General features: G+C 35.8%; 1 protein-coding gene and 1 non-coding gene across 2 annotated transcripts in view; both read left to right on the plus strand.

The window, feature by feature from the left end:
* Positions 1-15,234, plus strand: part of PLXDC2 (plexin domain containing 2) — a 402,677-nt gene that overhangs the window by 190,687 nt on the left and 196,756 nt on the right. The gene's annotated exons all lie outside the window — the stretch shown is intronic.
* LOC126015091 (U6 spliceosomal RNA) lies at positions 11,449-11,555 on the plus strand. The gene has a single exon (XR_007497989.1). It is a non-coding gene; the product is annotated as a U6 spliceosomal RNA (small nuclear RNA).

Genomic DNA, 15,234 nt, shown 5'->3' on the forward strand with positions numbered 1-15,234 from the left:
AGATTAGGAAATGTCTATCAGAAATTTATGTCAGGTGATGGCCCTCCCATACAGTGCCTAGTAGTATAAAATATATTTTCTTTTTTTGCTTTTGATCCACACACAGCAGTGCTCCAGGCTTACTCCTGGCTCTACACTCAGAAATTATTCCTGGCAGGCCTAGAGACCATAAGGGATGCAAAGAATTGAACCTGGGTTGGCCCTGTGCAAGGCAAATAGCCTATTCACTGTGCTATCACCCCTGTCCCTAAAATACACTTTTTAAATGTTTGTCATTGTTCCCTAGCAGATCCTATAAAATAGCTTGTTCTGATGTTGTTGGATATGCTTTCTCCTTTTTCTCAAAACTGAGGCCCATTGCATAAAGCCCATTGCCTTTTTTTCTTTTAATTTTTAAGTTTTTAAAAATGATTGTCTTTTCTTTTGGGATACATTTTTCATGGTTGCCTTGTAACCAAAGTACCTGGGTAGTTTCCAGAAAAGCAGTGATATGATAGGTGATTTTTTTTCTTTGCAGTTAGAATAGGAGTTATACCAGGCTTTAATTTTCAGGCTTTATTCCTGGCTCTCTGCTCAGTAATCACACCCAAAAGGGCTCAGGGGATTCTATGGTTCAAACCTGGATAAGCCACGTCTCAGGCAACTGCCTGAACCTCTGCTCTCCAGCCCTAAGATCTATTTTAATTTACTATTAGTGTAACAATAACTTTCCTGCTTTCACCATTATGTACACACCCACACTTAAAGTTTGCTTGTAGTTTTGAAGTTTTGCTTGTAACTTCTCCCATGTTTTATCCATGTACTAATTTTTAAAGTTGACAGAAATCATTATTTTTTATTTGCAAAATACCACTCTGCTTTTATAACAAATTAGGGGTTCTTGATTTTTCCATGAGAAGTTAAGCTATGGGGAGGGGCAGGGGCAAAAAAAAAAAGTTAAGCTATTATAAACATTACTTAGAGTTAGTGATTGGTCTTCTACCAACAAAACAGCTACACATTTGCATTTTTGACCAGTAGAATGGGTACTGTTGCTTAGTTACCTCCTTGGTTCTTTATTAGAAAAATTTACCACTTATCCCATTAAAGTATGGGTTGCTTTATCAAACCTACAGCAGCCAGATGCAAGTCAAATGCTCTACCCGATGTACCATCTCTCCAGACCAAATTTTTTTGATCATTTTTAAAGTATGTAATTTACTTCCATGTAATAAGTGGCAAATTTTTTTCCCAAGCACTATCAGAAATATCCCCTGGGCACAGGTGTGTCCTTCCCCATAAATAAAAATAGCTAAGTAAAGTGTAATATATACTTAATTTTAAATAAAAGCTGCCTAGATAACTGTGTTGTTTTAAATATTAGCCTGAGATTGTTAAATAGTAGAAAGGAGTTGAGGTTTCAATATGCCTCAGTTGATCTCCCTTCCTTTTCTAATCCTTCCAGATTTTCTTTCTTCCACTTCTATTAGGCCTTCCTCAAAGCCAAATTTAATTGTTAAAGATGCTGATAAAAATTATAGCTGCTTTGGCCATAGAGATCAAATAAAGATGATAGGATTGTCTTAGACAATAAGATAAGCCATGCTTGGTGCTGACCCTGGTTTGATCCTCATCAGTGCTTATTGTGCTTTGAGCACTCTCAGAAGTACCCTCTGAGCACAGCAGGAGAAAGCCTTTTTAAACCAAGGCTGAAGGTGTGTAATTGTTGTTTTAGGTTAATATTATTGCCAGAAAACCTCCTCTTCCTTGTCCACCAGGTACCAGGCCTTGGTCCCTCCCCTTCCTAGATGTCACAGAATCTTCCTGGAGCACACAGAAACCAACAGGCAGGGACTGTTATTCATTAGATTTCTAATCTTCCTAATCCTTGATGCAGAGCTCTCTGATAACTGGCCTGGAGGCAGGGTCTAAATGAAAACCAGTTGGGGCCGGAGAGATAGCACAGTGGTATGGCGGTATGGCATTTGCCTTGCAAGGGCCAACCTAGGTGTTTCGAATCCCAGCATCCCATATGGTCCCCTGTGTCTGCCTCTGCACACAGAGCCAGGAGTAACCCCTGAGCACAGATGAATATGGCCCAAAACAACAACAAAAACATTATAAATAAATGAATGAATGAATAAATAAATAAATAAATAAATAAATGAATAAATAGCAAAAACCAATAAGGAAAAATTACCAATTGGTCTAAGTTGCATATTCAATGCTAAGTATTGGGTCAACAAACTGGAGAACAGAGAGGTGAGCGAAGAGAAAAGAGGGAGGTAAAGTAAGAAAAATGAAGATCTGGCTAACTAATCCAGCCCTGGGTAAACTAGGATAGAGTGTTAAAGTTAGACTATTGGCTGTATCTTTGAAGATGGCATTTAGAAGGGGAAACTTCCATCTCCTTTTATTACATCTGCAGACTGCTTCCAAAGAACTCAGAGGATAGTCTGACCTGGATAAACGGTCTTTGAAATCATCTCTCTTCCATCCCCTTCTCAGATTCAGATTCTAGAAAGAGATGGAGAGTGAGACCACAAGATAGCCAACTATACCTTTTCCAGAAAAACAGATTTTTTTTCCTCCAATTTTTTTTCAATATTCAAGAATTGGAATTCTAATTTTAGAGAAGAGCATCAGGTGACAAAACTTGAACAATGTTGTAAGGAGTTTGATATATTTTGTTCAAAAGGAAATGGTGGGCAGGGTTTGAGGGAATATAGGTGCCACACAGCCAGGGAAAGTTTATCTAGAGAGATTTGGGAGACAATGAGTTTAGAGTGCCAAAGCAATGAGGCATCCAGCTGGCTGGATGGGAGTCTAAGAATTTCTTCTTCAGTCTAGCAGAATGGTCATTGTCTTGGGAAGTGCATCCTGATGTGAATTTTACTGTGTAACTTGGTCCTCACCCCAAGGGAACAACACTCTCATGGACCTCAGATATTAGTTATCCAAAAACCCGAAACTCACTTAACTTGCATATTTTACAGGTCAAAAGGGTCAGGTTCTACTCTTTTTATAATGTAAACCACCATCCTTAAAATCTTGATATGCACATTATGTGTTTGCTGCAATCTGATTTGCAGACTTTCAAATAACCACATTTTCAGAATAGAGGAGGATGAAAAAGTCTGGACAAATATTTGTCCCTTTATATCAGGCAAACAGGCCAACCATCACATTTAATATTCAAATACTGGGACTTAATTGAATTTTTTGTATTTTATTCAAAGTCCTTGGTTGTCAAACTGCAAAACCAGACCTAGGAAATGGTTTGAAAAATGGCTTTTTTTTTTATTTTCTGCTTTGTGGACCTCGATATTCCTCAGTAGTGCAAATTGTATTCTCTGCTCTTCTGCCTGTGTATTTTTGTTGTTGTTTCTTTTCTTTCTTTTTTTTTTAATGGGCATAAGGTTTGATTCAATAGCCGGTGAAATTAGAATTGTTTTTCCACCTGGAACCACAGTTCAAGAAATTGTTTTACAGCTTCTAGAGAAGTGCTAGTGTCTTGGGGAAGAAACTCAGTAGGTCAGAAGGCATTTGACTTAGCGTCTAGGATCACCTTGGTTTCTGCCTGGCCTTTTACTCCTGGGTTTCCTAATCAAGGAATAAGAGTAGAAATGTCTGCCTCGATTTCCCCCTCCTGTTGATTTATTTCAAGAATAAAAGTACAACAGACATGAAATGTCATTGAAAACTGTAAGTTAAAATGAGATTGTGGTTATGATTTGAGAGGGCTCAACTCTTTACAAGCAAAATTTTAGAGACTCCAATTAATATAAAATGAATTTAAATTTAATTTCTAAGTATTGTCAGAAACTTTGATTAGATAGACAGAGATCAATAGACATGTACATCTATTATTGACTATTTTACCTTTATAACATTTTCCTGAGACATTGCCACGGGGATCATTGTCAGTATAAGCACACTTTGGCTTTAAAAAAGCTATTTTATGTTTCTTGGTATCTAGTAACTAGATTAATATTTTTCTTTATGATGTGAGGTTCTGCTCTCTATCCCTGTTATAAGGAAAGTAAGGTATTTGATGATGTTTTATGGTATTAACTTTTAGAAATCATCTTTAAGAACCCTTGGCCTACTTGAAGATAGAGAGAAAACTTCCTTTAAACATTGAACTTTTCTATATGACTTTTCCTCCAGAAAAAAATAAATTTCAACAAATATTTCATCAATCTCCCACTTGGATATTGCTAATGTTGGAGGACTACATTTGAATGTTCATGGGGAATTTAGTCAGTTTTTTTTTTCTTTTATTGCACAATTTTATTTTTTGTCCATATCAGAAAATTTGTTAAGTGTCTTTTTCCCCTACGAAATGATTAATTTTAAAGATAGTTTGCTCTCTAAATAAGGATATTATCCAAACCCACAAAATTTTGCCTGAATTCTTACCACACTGTCTGACACATAGTTGTTTTTATTTATTGTATTTTGAGATGATTACCTTTGCTGCTTTTTGAATGACTTCATCTGTAGAAAGATGAACACAGTTAAACCCTGCTTATAGTATTTTGCTCTTATTTAAGGACAGGCAGAAGCCCGAGTTGTGTCTGCACATCTTCATCCAGCATCATTTTGTTTGATTCTTCTTAATACTACAGTTAAGCCACTTGTCAGTTTTGAGATTGTCTTTGTCCTGTAAAAAAAAAAAAACATTGAGTGCCTTTTGTGGAGAAGAAAGCAACAACTTGTTCTTGTTTCCATTCCACAAAAATGACACAGATTAGAATAACTGGTTTTGTTCTCTTCTACATGACAAGCAAATGAGTGGATGCACTGGCCTTGAAGTAATAGAATACATACAAAAAGAGATAGCTTTTCTTTTCGATGGTTGCATTGATACTACAGAAGAGACATTTTCTAGACTTTTCTACTAATTCTAAGCTGTTTTATTATATAGTTATATATATGCATACAAATGTGGATTTAGGTGCATATTATATAAAATACATTTTATTGATAACTAAGTTTCTTTGATTCTTCCTAAATCTAGGAATCACGTTAATTTTTTTGGGGGGGTTCACTTTTGGTAGTTTTCAGGACATATCTGGCCCTGTGTTCAGTAATTATGGCAGAGTTTAGGGGACCATATATGGTGCCAGTAATCAAACCCACGTTGGGTGTATGCAGTGCAACTGTCCTACTCACTGGCCTATCTCCCTGGCTGATGGCACCATGTTTTAGATAGGGAAGGGAATGTGGGGAATAAAGTATTGTAGACTTACACAGAACACAATTTTTAGTTTCCTCATATAAATAAAGTATTATGTTGCCAAAGTAAAAAATGTACCTTTAACAAAATCACTATGGGCCAGAGTAGTACAGGACATAAGGTGATATTCTTGCATACAATTGATCAGAGTTCAATTCACAGTACTGCATGTGGTTCCCAGCACTACCAGAAGTGATTTCTGAGTAAAGAGCTTTGACTACACGGGGTGTGCTATTAAAAATAAATAAAATAAAAACAAATTCACACTTGATTTCATCACATTTCAGTTCAATTTAATCTTATTTTGCTAGACTGTGACTTTACTGAAAACAGGCGATTATGAATACTAGAGTATTGCGAGGTAATCTTATCTCTACCTCTAGTGGTGGTTGTAAAATACTTCAGCATAGTAACATCGACACCTAGCATTTTAAAGTCACCTGTGAGGAAAACATAAAGTTTCTTCTTTATAAAATCTTCTTTCATAAAATCTTCTCAGAATCTTTTTTACCTCATAAAGACACTGAAAGGGGTTCCTATCTACCTGAGTTGTGTCTCACGTAGATAAGCAAGTACATTTCACAAAATCTTGTCCCTCATCTGAATTTTTCACCTCTGGTGTATTTTGATTGTCTTTTCTTTTTTTTATATTAAGTTTAATTGAGATACTGCAGTTTATAGAGTTGTTCATAATACAGTTATTTAGGTAATACAATATTCCACCACCAATGAAATATTCTCCACACCCTGATCATCAGTTTTCCAACCTCCCCGAAGCCTGCCCCTTGGCAGATAGGAATAATTCATCTAATATTTTGTGTATTCCTACTGTGAAATCGATTTGGAAATTATGGCTACATAAGTGGTTGTGTGGTATACAGATTTGATAATCTGTAGTGCTGGTCTTATGAGCTCAGATGCAAAAATGAAGGGCCCCAATGTGATCTGTCCATGAGTTTTTCTGTCTAGTTGGGCCTCTCTTTTGAGAGTTACATGAGTCTATGGTATTGGCTACTTGTACAGACTTAGTGGAAGTTTTATGGTCATGCTTGCTGAGGATTTCTGGAAGTATAGAAGCTTGGGAATGGAGACAGCAGAGGTTAGGGGGACTGGAAGGATCCAAAGTTTCCTGGAGATGTCAGCCACAATTATCTTTTTTATTTTTTTTCTCAGTGCTATAAGCCCATGAAGACTAAACTTTAGATAGAAATTACTACATATATTTTTATCTTGAAGTCATTACATGGTAAATGCATGCAACTTTTTTTTGAAAGAAAAGGTTTGTGACAAAGAATATTTAACAAAATATAAGAGGAGTATAGTATATACATTCTTAAGAGGGAATACATTTAAATATGAATAAACCTCATTTTGTACTTTAAAAAATTTTAACATCTAATAGATGAAAGGCTCAAGGCAATTCAAAGGTCAAAATTTCTGGGCAGGTTAGTCTTTTACTTTGTATTAAAAATATTTGTATACCTGGTTTTAGTATCCTTGTTATCTATTTCTTACTGTCAGGTTACTGCCTATCACTTAAGTTGTGGGAAACTAGTCCAGGGAAAGCAGTAAGACTCTCGCTTACTTGCTGATAAATTTTATTTTCACTGTGCCATCCAAGGGACCTGGAATTCAGGCTCACAGAGTGGGGTTTTCCCTTTCTTTGCTGTGAGTGCTTTATTGAAATGTCAATGGAATAGGAAATAAGTGACTTTAGCCACCCTCTATTCATGATCTGCTGCCAGAAATTTCTTATAATTCAGAGCTCTTTGAGAAGAAATGCCAGTAAGGCTCATACGTAATAAATAGGTATTGCTTAGACACCTGAGTCCTGGTCTCTTACAGATTAGAGCAAAGGAGTGAAGAATCATGAAGGAATATTTCTTGGAAGAAACATTTTTGGAAGCTGTGTCGAGAGGCCTTGATTTATATAGCAGTTATAAAACCAAGAAGTTGATCAAAGTTGTAAATTAAAAAGCAAAGGAAATAACAAAACACATATCAAATAAAACACTTTGTTTTTAACATATAAAAACATATGCACTGACAATTTTAATAAATTATGCAGTAAATTATTTAATAGAGAGGAGCATTTTATTTCTGGTTTTGATTTTATTCTTTTAGTTTGGGATCACTAATGGCAGATCCTCAGGAATTGTTCTCTGAACAGTATTAGGAGACCCATCTGGGCTGGTGGTTGAACCAGGGCCTCCCTCATACATAGTGCTCTGACTTCTTTAATGTTTGAAATTATTTTTAAATAAAAAAAATGAGAAAAGAAAACTGGGGGGAGGTGAGTCGTTAAAATTGAAGTCGGCCTTAAATGTCTTGAATGGCCTTGAATGCCATTCAAACTGTCATCAGATTTTGGATTAATCACTCCTCTTAGGAACTTGGTCTACCCTGGACTTTAGATCTTTATTTATCGTCTAATGTCAGTTTGACAGAAAGTATAGATGAACAGATTTCAGAACCATCTTTAGAATAGATGAACTGGTCTAGTTCATCTAGTTCATTGCTGACTGTTCATTTGAGTGTGTTAGTTTCCTCCAGTCACTTTCCTTATCCTATGAAATGGGGGCAGCAGTACCAGTCATCTAAGTATGGTATGAGATTAAATGATTGAAAATATGTATTGTACTCCAACACAGTGACTGGCATATGTTGTAGTATTAAAAAATAGTTACTAGGAGTTGAAGCAGTGGTGCAAACTGTAGGGCATTTGCATTGCACATGCTAAGGTAGGAAAGACCATGGCTTGATCCCCCCGTTGTCCCATATGGTCCCCCAAGTCAGAAGCAATTTCTTAGCGTATAGTTAGGAATAGCCCCTGAGCGTCATTGGATGTGGTCCAAAAACCAAATAAATAAATAAATAAACAAATAAATAAAAATAATTACTGGATAAGTACATTTAAAGCAATAAACTTTGCTAATAAACAGGCAGAGAGAAGAGATTGCAATCAGGGTACAGGAAACAATATAGGGCGTCTTTTTTCTTGAGGTGTCCTGTTTGAGGATAACAAGTCAAGGGAATAAAGAGTGTGTCATTGCCCTCAAGTCTGTTGGGATTGCAACAAGTCTTTTCACACCACCGCTTTATTCTGCTTGTCTCCCAGGTACCTCCATGCTTGAGTTCCTTAAGTGGAGAATTTCAGACTATGTCAGTGCTCACAGGCAAAGCTAGATGATGCTATCTAGAATCAAGTCTATTTATCCTTTTAACCCATTTCACGCTTGCCAAAGTTTCCCTACAGCAATGAGTTTAAAGTTTCAAAGCCCATTTATATAACATAAAGTTCCACTGCTCCAAGTGGAGCTCCCAAGGCAGAAGCAGCAGCACTGGGAGCTTGTTAGAAATGTAGAATTGTAGTCTCAGGACTCCTAAATCAGAATCTCTTTTTTAACCAGAAACCTAAGTGATTTCTCTGCATAGTCAGACTTTGAGAACCTGCTGGAATCCACTGTCCTATTTCTGGGGCAGGTTGATACATTCAGAAGGACTTTTTGGTTCTTGGTGTCCTGAGTGAGCTTTTCAGATGAAAACCCAGTTGACTTGCTCTGTTTTCTTGAACAGTTTGGATGCTGTTCAGTCTGCCTGTATGCAAAACTGTATAAAACTAATATGAAAAGTTGTCAAGGTGTGCAAGGGAATGTAAGCCACATTAGCCACCAATGGTTGCTAGAACCACTCAGTGGGAGAGGCCAGGCGCTAATAGTGCGGGTCACTCTTAGTCCCAGGCCTGCTGAGTGGACATCTGCTCGCTACTACATGCTTCCACTTTGTTTTCTGATTTATAAAGAGTCGCATGCAGAGCATCTGTCATTCAATATGTAAGGCTAATTAAGTTCCCAGTTTTGTTACTTAACAAAAAATTGCTGAGGAAGTTAGAATTTCTAACTCCGAAAATCAATCTAATTGATGTGCTTTATTTCTGACAAGAGACTCTGGTCCCTTGTCTCTTATTAGCATATTGATTTGCCCTTTTCCATGAACATTTGATCCTTTAATTAAGTTTCAGTTTTTAGATTAACAAGCCATGTTCTGGCCATTCCTCCCAAGGTAAAAAAAAAAAAAAAAAAACAAAAACGTTGGGTGAAAATTTTATTTAAAATAAACTGGGGTGAAGCAGTGGCACAAGCAGTAGGGCATTTGCCTTGCACGGACTAACCTAGGATGGACTTTGGTTTGATCCCCTGCCATCCCATATGGTCCCTCAAGTCATGAGTGATTTCTGAGAGTAACCCCTGAGCATTACCAAGTGTGGCCCAAAAAGCAAAAAAAACAAAAACAAAAATAAACAAACAAAAAAACTTAGATGGTACAAAAACATTGTGAATAATCCTACCTATAGCAGTAGTTTATTTCTGGAATTCACTCATTTATGGGCCCAAACAGGATCTTACTCTAGGGTATGGGCAAAAAAGTATATGTTTGTGTTTTCTATATACCTCTGCTTTTGCTACACCACTTTTTCTCTTTAATGGCTAGTTGTTTATTGTGGAAACCTGTCAATGTTTGTTTTCCTAGTTCCATCAATATACAGGAACATAGACTCTTGTTTATTTCTAGCTTCCTCTCTATTACTCTTTTTGATATTTTATTAAGGACACTATGATTTACAAAGTCACTTATAGTTGAGTTCTATACATAGAGTGTTCCATAAACATTTTCACCTCTTTTCCCAGTGTCCCCAGGTTCCTGCCCACCTCCCCAGGCCAACCTCCTGACAGGCTCCTTTAGTTGGATTGTAGTTTGAATCTCCAGCTCTAAGTATAAGTGAATTTGCTGCATTTTAATGGGTGAATATGCCAGGTGAAGGCAATTAATTTGTAGAATCATGAAAAGGAAAATAAAGTGGTTGGTAATCATCTAGTAAACATACTCCTGGATCTGTTCTTGGAATGTGTGATATGAAAATATCTGGACTCTGGATATATTAAACAAAAACAAAAATAATAAAATTAGTCGGGGCTCCCTGATCTGGCAAGAAACAAGCTTCTCAAGGTTGATGCAGTCTAGATCCATCATCCCTATGATCTGTTCTGTGTTTTTCTCCCAGAAGCTTGCCCTATACTTTCTTTGACTTTTCTGTTTTTGTATATCTTGAAGCTGTATAAGTATTTTCATCATTATGTTTTAAATAAAATTGTTGTTACTAAAAACAGACACACAAATGTGTGATAGAATTAGGGGCTCAGGGCCCAGAGAGATAGCACAGCGGCGTTTGCCTTGCAAGCAGCCGATCCAGGACCAAAGGTGGTTGGTTCTAATCCCGGTGTCCCGTATGGTCCCCCGTGCCTGCCAGGAGCTATTTCTGAGCAAACAGCCAGGAGGAACCCCTGAGCACCGCCGGGTGTGGCCCAAAAACCAAAAAAAAAAAAAAAAAAAAGAAAAAAGAAAAAAAAAAAGAATTAGCGGCTCAAGGTAGAAAATACAGTTATAGAATGACTGATATAATAAAAGAATAGACTAAAGTTAGTATAAACTAAGGATAGTATAAATGAAGGGGCATAGAGTGATATGGTCAAAGCTTAGAGTTCCAGTGCCAGATAAATTTGGCATGCAATTCTGGGTATACCAGATTGTCCTTGGAACTTACTGATTATCTTTTATGTGTCAGTTCTGTCTAGCTGTCATTTCAGGGTTATAAAATGGCTTACAAAAATGTTTAAAGGAGTTCACCTAAATTCCCCAAATGTTAATACCTTTTATGAGATAGAGCAGTTATCAATATCAAGAAATCAACACTAATTATCTTTTATTATTAATCTATGGACCTTATTTATTATTTTGCCTTTTGGGTGTTATACCCAACAATACTCAGGGCTTACTTCTAGTGTTTTGCTCAGGATCACCCTTGGAGAGGTTTTGGGGACTGTTTTGTTTGTGGGGGGACTGTTTGTGAAGGTTTGAAGCCAGGTAGGTCACATGCAAGGTAAATACCCTACCTGTTGTACTACCATTCGGACCTTGATAGACCTCAATTGAATGTTGCTAGTTCTCCCAAGTTATCCCTTTTGCTTACTTAGCATACAATATAGAGGCCACCTCTGGAGCATTGTTTTGATTAAACTCCTAGTCACCTTCAGTTTATGGTACTTGTCTATCTTTTCTGAATTTGATACAAGAAAAATGTCAGTGAGCTATTATATTAAGGATATTTTTTTATTATTTCTTCATTACTTAAGACATATCTCTGTTTTTTCTTAAAGAGTACCAGAGAGGTGCTCGCTTAGGCAGCACATATACTAAAATTGGAATGATACAGAGAAGATTAACATGGCCCCTGCACAAGGATGACATGCAAATCCGTGAAGTGTTCTATATTTTTTAAAGAAAAAAAAAGAATACCAGAGAGTTGCTATTTTTTCCTTCACTGATAATCAGATAAGGATGCATATGATGTTCATATGTTGTCTTATTAGTGGTGTTAACTCTAATCATAAACATAAGATAATGTCTGCCATGTTTTATTTTGTACCATAACTATTCTTTTCTTCTATAATTGTCAGTTATGTTTGTGTAAGATGCTTTTCAGCAATGCAAATATCCTGTTTCTTATCATACTATTACATTTCAGTTTAAGCACTTATAATTACAAAATACTTAGCATAATATCTGATAGATGGAATGTTATTAACATTCTCCTAAAACTACTAAATAAAGTAACTATGATTCTTTCAATAAAACAACAGTGAGGGCATCATTAGCAGAGTCTAGGAACATAATGTCTAACTACCATATGCTCCTGTTTATAAAAGCCAACGTATATGTATTACTTTAAAAAATGATCTATCAAATCATTCCCAGATTCTTATCAGAAATCAAAAAGGGAATTATTTCTGTTTAGGATCATAGTTTTAAGTTTTGTTCATCTAGACACATTCATGTAAATAATATAATGTTTAACTATCATTGACTCAGTGTTTGCACTGGCTTGGTCTTACAGATAATTTTATCCTTAACAGTTAAAGAAATGTTTTGACTTTACATGTGACCTTTGAACAGTCAAATGCTTTCATAACTTGTACAGCTACTAAGGGCAAAAATTGAAATTTACTTTCAGGATTTTATAAATTAGGGCTGACGAGATGGCGCTTCCTTGGCCTATCAAGGTCAAGGTTAAGGCACTTCCCTTGCATGCAACCAATCTGGCCTTAATTTTCAGAATTGCATATGGTCCCCTGAGCACCTCCAGGAATGACCTCTGAGAATAGAACCAGGAGTAAGCCCTGAACACTGCCAAGTGTGGTCCCCAAAGACAATAAAATAAATAAATAAAACTTCAAATATTTTCTCTTATTTAGTAGGATTAGGATTCAGATGATCACATGTGTTTGTGGACATATAGATGATCATAATAAGAGTGTCTAATAAAGACCAACTCTTGGCAGTTAAATAAAAATTGAAACTCAATTGTGAGGAAATAGGGGGAGAGGCAAGGCAGAGAGTGACAGGAGAGAAGAGTTTTGAGTATGTTCGTGGTGGTGAAGCTACAGAAATTCTATTTATGAAAACCATGTAATTAACAATGTTATAATGATCTTATCCAATGACATAAAAATAATTTAAAAATAGGGCTGGAGCAATAACACAGTGGATAGGGCATTTGCTTTACATGTGGCTGACTCGGACTAGATCCCTGACATCCCATTTATGCCCCAAGCCTGTCAGGAATGATGTCTGAGTGCAGAGACAGGAGTAAATTCTGAAAGCCAGCAGATAGCCCCCCCAAAAAATTAAAAATATTAAATAGTAGCCCACAAGTTGAACAAAGACAAATAAAAATCCATTTAGACCTTACTGAAAAAGTATTAAATACTTGTCTAATATTTAGCAAGAGAGTTAGACTCCAGAATCATCCCTTCATAGGTGAACAAGGCTAAAACTGAACAAGAATATATTGGTTCTGAAGGGAAAAATAAAAGATAATGGCTTATCAGATAAACATAAGGCTGTGTATTCCAAGAAAATTGGATATACATTGTTCTCCAATGCACACTACTCATTCTTCAGAATAGGTCACATGCTAGCCCATGAAACATGCCTCCATAAAATAAAGAGGATAGAAATCATAGGAACTACTTTCTCAGATCACAATGCATTTAAATTATAAGTGAATTGCAAACTGACACAGAAAAACTTTAATACCTGGTAATTAAACAGCTCACTAACAAACAACCAGTGAGTCAGAGAGGATATCCAAAGGTTCCTGGAAGCTAATGAAAATGAAGACACAAAATACTAGAACTTGTGGGATACAGCAAAAGCAGTACTAAAAGAAAAATTAATAGCTTTCCAACACTCATCAGTAGGAAGATGGAGGCTACATAAAAATGCTTAATGACACAACTTATTAAATTAAAAAGTATTCAACAAAATGAACAAATAATAGGCAAATGAAAAGAAATAATAAAACCTAGAACATAAATTAATGTTCAAAAAATCATCCAAAGGATCAATAAAACAAGTGTTTGTTCTTAGAAAAAAATGAACAAGATAGATAAACACTAGAAAAACTCACAAAAAAAGTGAAACTTAAACAAAATTAGAAGTGAAAAGAGGGAGATTACTATAGATACTACAAAAATCCAAAGGGTAATCCGAGATTACTTTGAAAAACTCTATTCCACAAAAAAAGAGAACTGGGAAAAAATGGATAAATTTTTGGTCTCATAACCTCCCAATGTTGAATTAAGAATATCTAGCATATCTGAACTCAGACATCACTACTAATGAAATTAAAATGGTAATCAAAGTCTTCCCCAAAACAAAAGTACAGGCCCAGATAGATTCAATAATGAACATTTTTTAACTACTCAAGGGGACCTACTACCAATCCTTTTTAGGCTTTTCAGAAAAATAAAAAAACAAAAATACTTCCAAATAATTTTTATGAAGCTAACATCACCCTATACAAAAAGCAGACAGAGGTGCCACAAAAAAGAGAACCATAGACCAATATCCCTGATGAACACAAATGCAAAGATCTTCAACAAAATTCTAGAAAACATGATCCAAAGTCTCATACACCATGACCAAGTAGGAGTTATTCCAGAGATTCAAGAACTTTTTAACTTATACAGGTCAATCTATGTAAACAGAAAAAAAAATGATCACATTAATAGATGCAGAAAAAGATTTGATAAGATTTAATACCCATTTGTGATAAAAAAAAAACTCTCAACAAGATGGAAATAGAAGACACTTTTATAAATATAATAAGACAGTTTACCATAAATATTATACTAAAAGGAGAATAACAGAAACCCATGGCAAATGTATTCAATGTAAAAAACTGAAAAGCTTTTTCTCAAAAATCTGGCAAAGTTGCCATCTCTCACTCCTTTTATTAAACATAGAAGTAATTGTCTTGGCAATTTGGTAAGAAAAAATATATCAAGGACATCCAGATAGGAAAGAAGTTATTTGCAGTTGACATGTTACTGTATTTAGAAAATTCTAAAGATTCTACCAAAAAGCTTCTAGAAATAGGGGCCAGAGAGATAGAACAGTGGTAGGGCATTTGCATTGCAAGCAGCCAACCCAGGACCAAAGGTGATTCGAATTCCAACATCCCTTCTGGTCCCCCATACCTGCCAGGAGTAATTTCTGAGCACAGAGCCAGAAGTAACCCCTGAGTGCCACCAGATGTGGCCCAACACCCCCACCCCAAAAAAGCTTTTAGAAATAATAGATTAGTAATAGATTAGTATAGAAAACTGTCAGGTTACATAATTAACACACAAATAGTGATAGAAATGTATCCATTAAAAATAAAATCCCATTTAAAATAGTACCACAGAAACTCAAATACCTTGAAATGAACTAAATTAAAGATGTGAAGGACCTATACAAAGAAAACTATAAAACACTCCTTCAAGAAATAAAGTGTCCTATGCCCTGAACATATGCTCTGTTTATCGTTGGGAGTATTAACATAATTAAAATGGCAATACTCCCCAAAGCATTGTACATAGTTAACACAATCCCTCTTGGAATACCTATGA

The sequence above is a fragment of the Suncus etruscus genome, chromosome 7, assembly GCF_024139225.1.
Source record: "Suncus etruscus isolate mSunEtr1 chromosome 7, mSunEtr1.pri.cur, whole genome shotgun sequence".
Lineage (NCBI taxonomy): Eukaryota > Metazoa > Chordata > Mammalia > Eulipotyphla > Soricidae > Suncus > Suncus etruscus.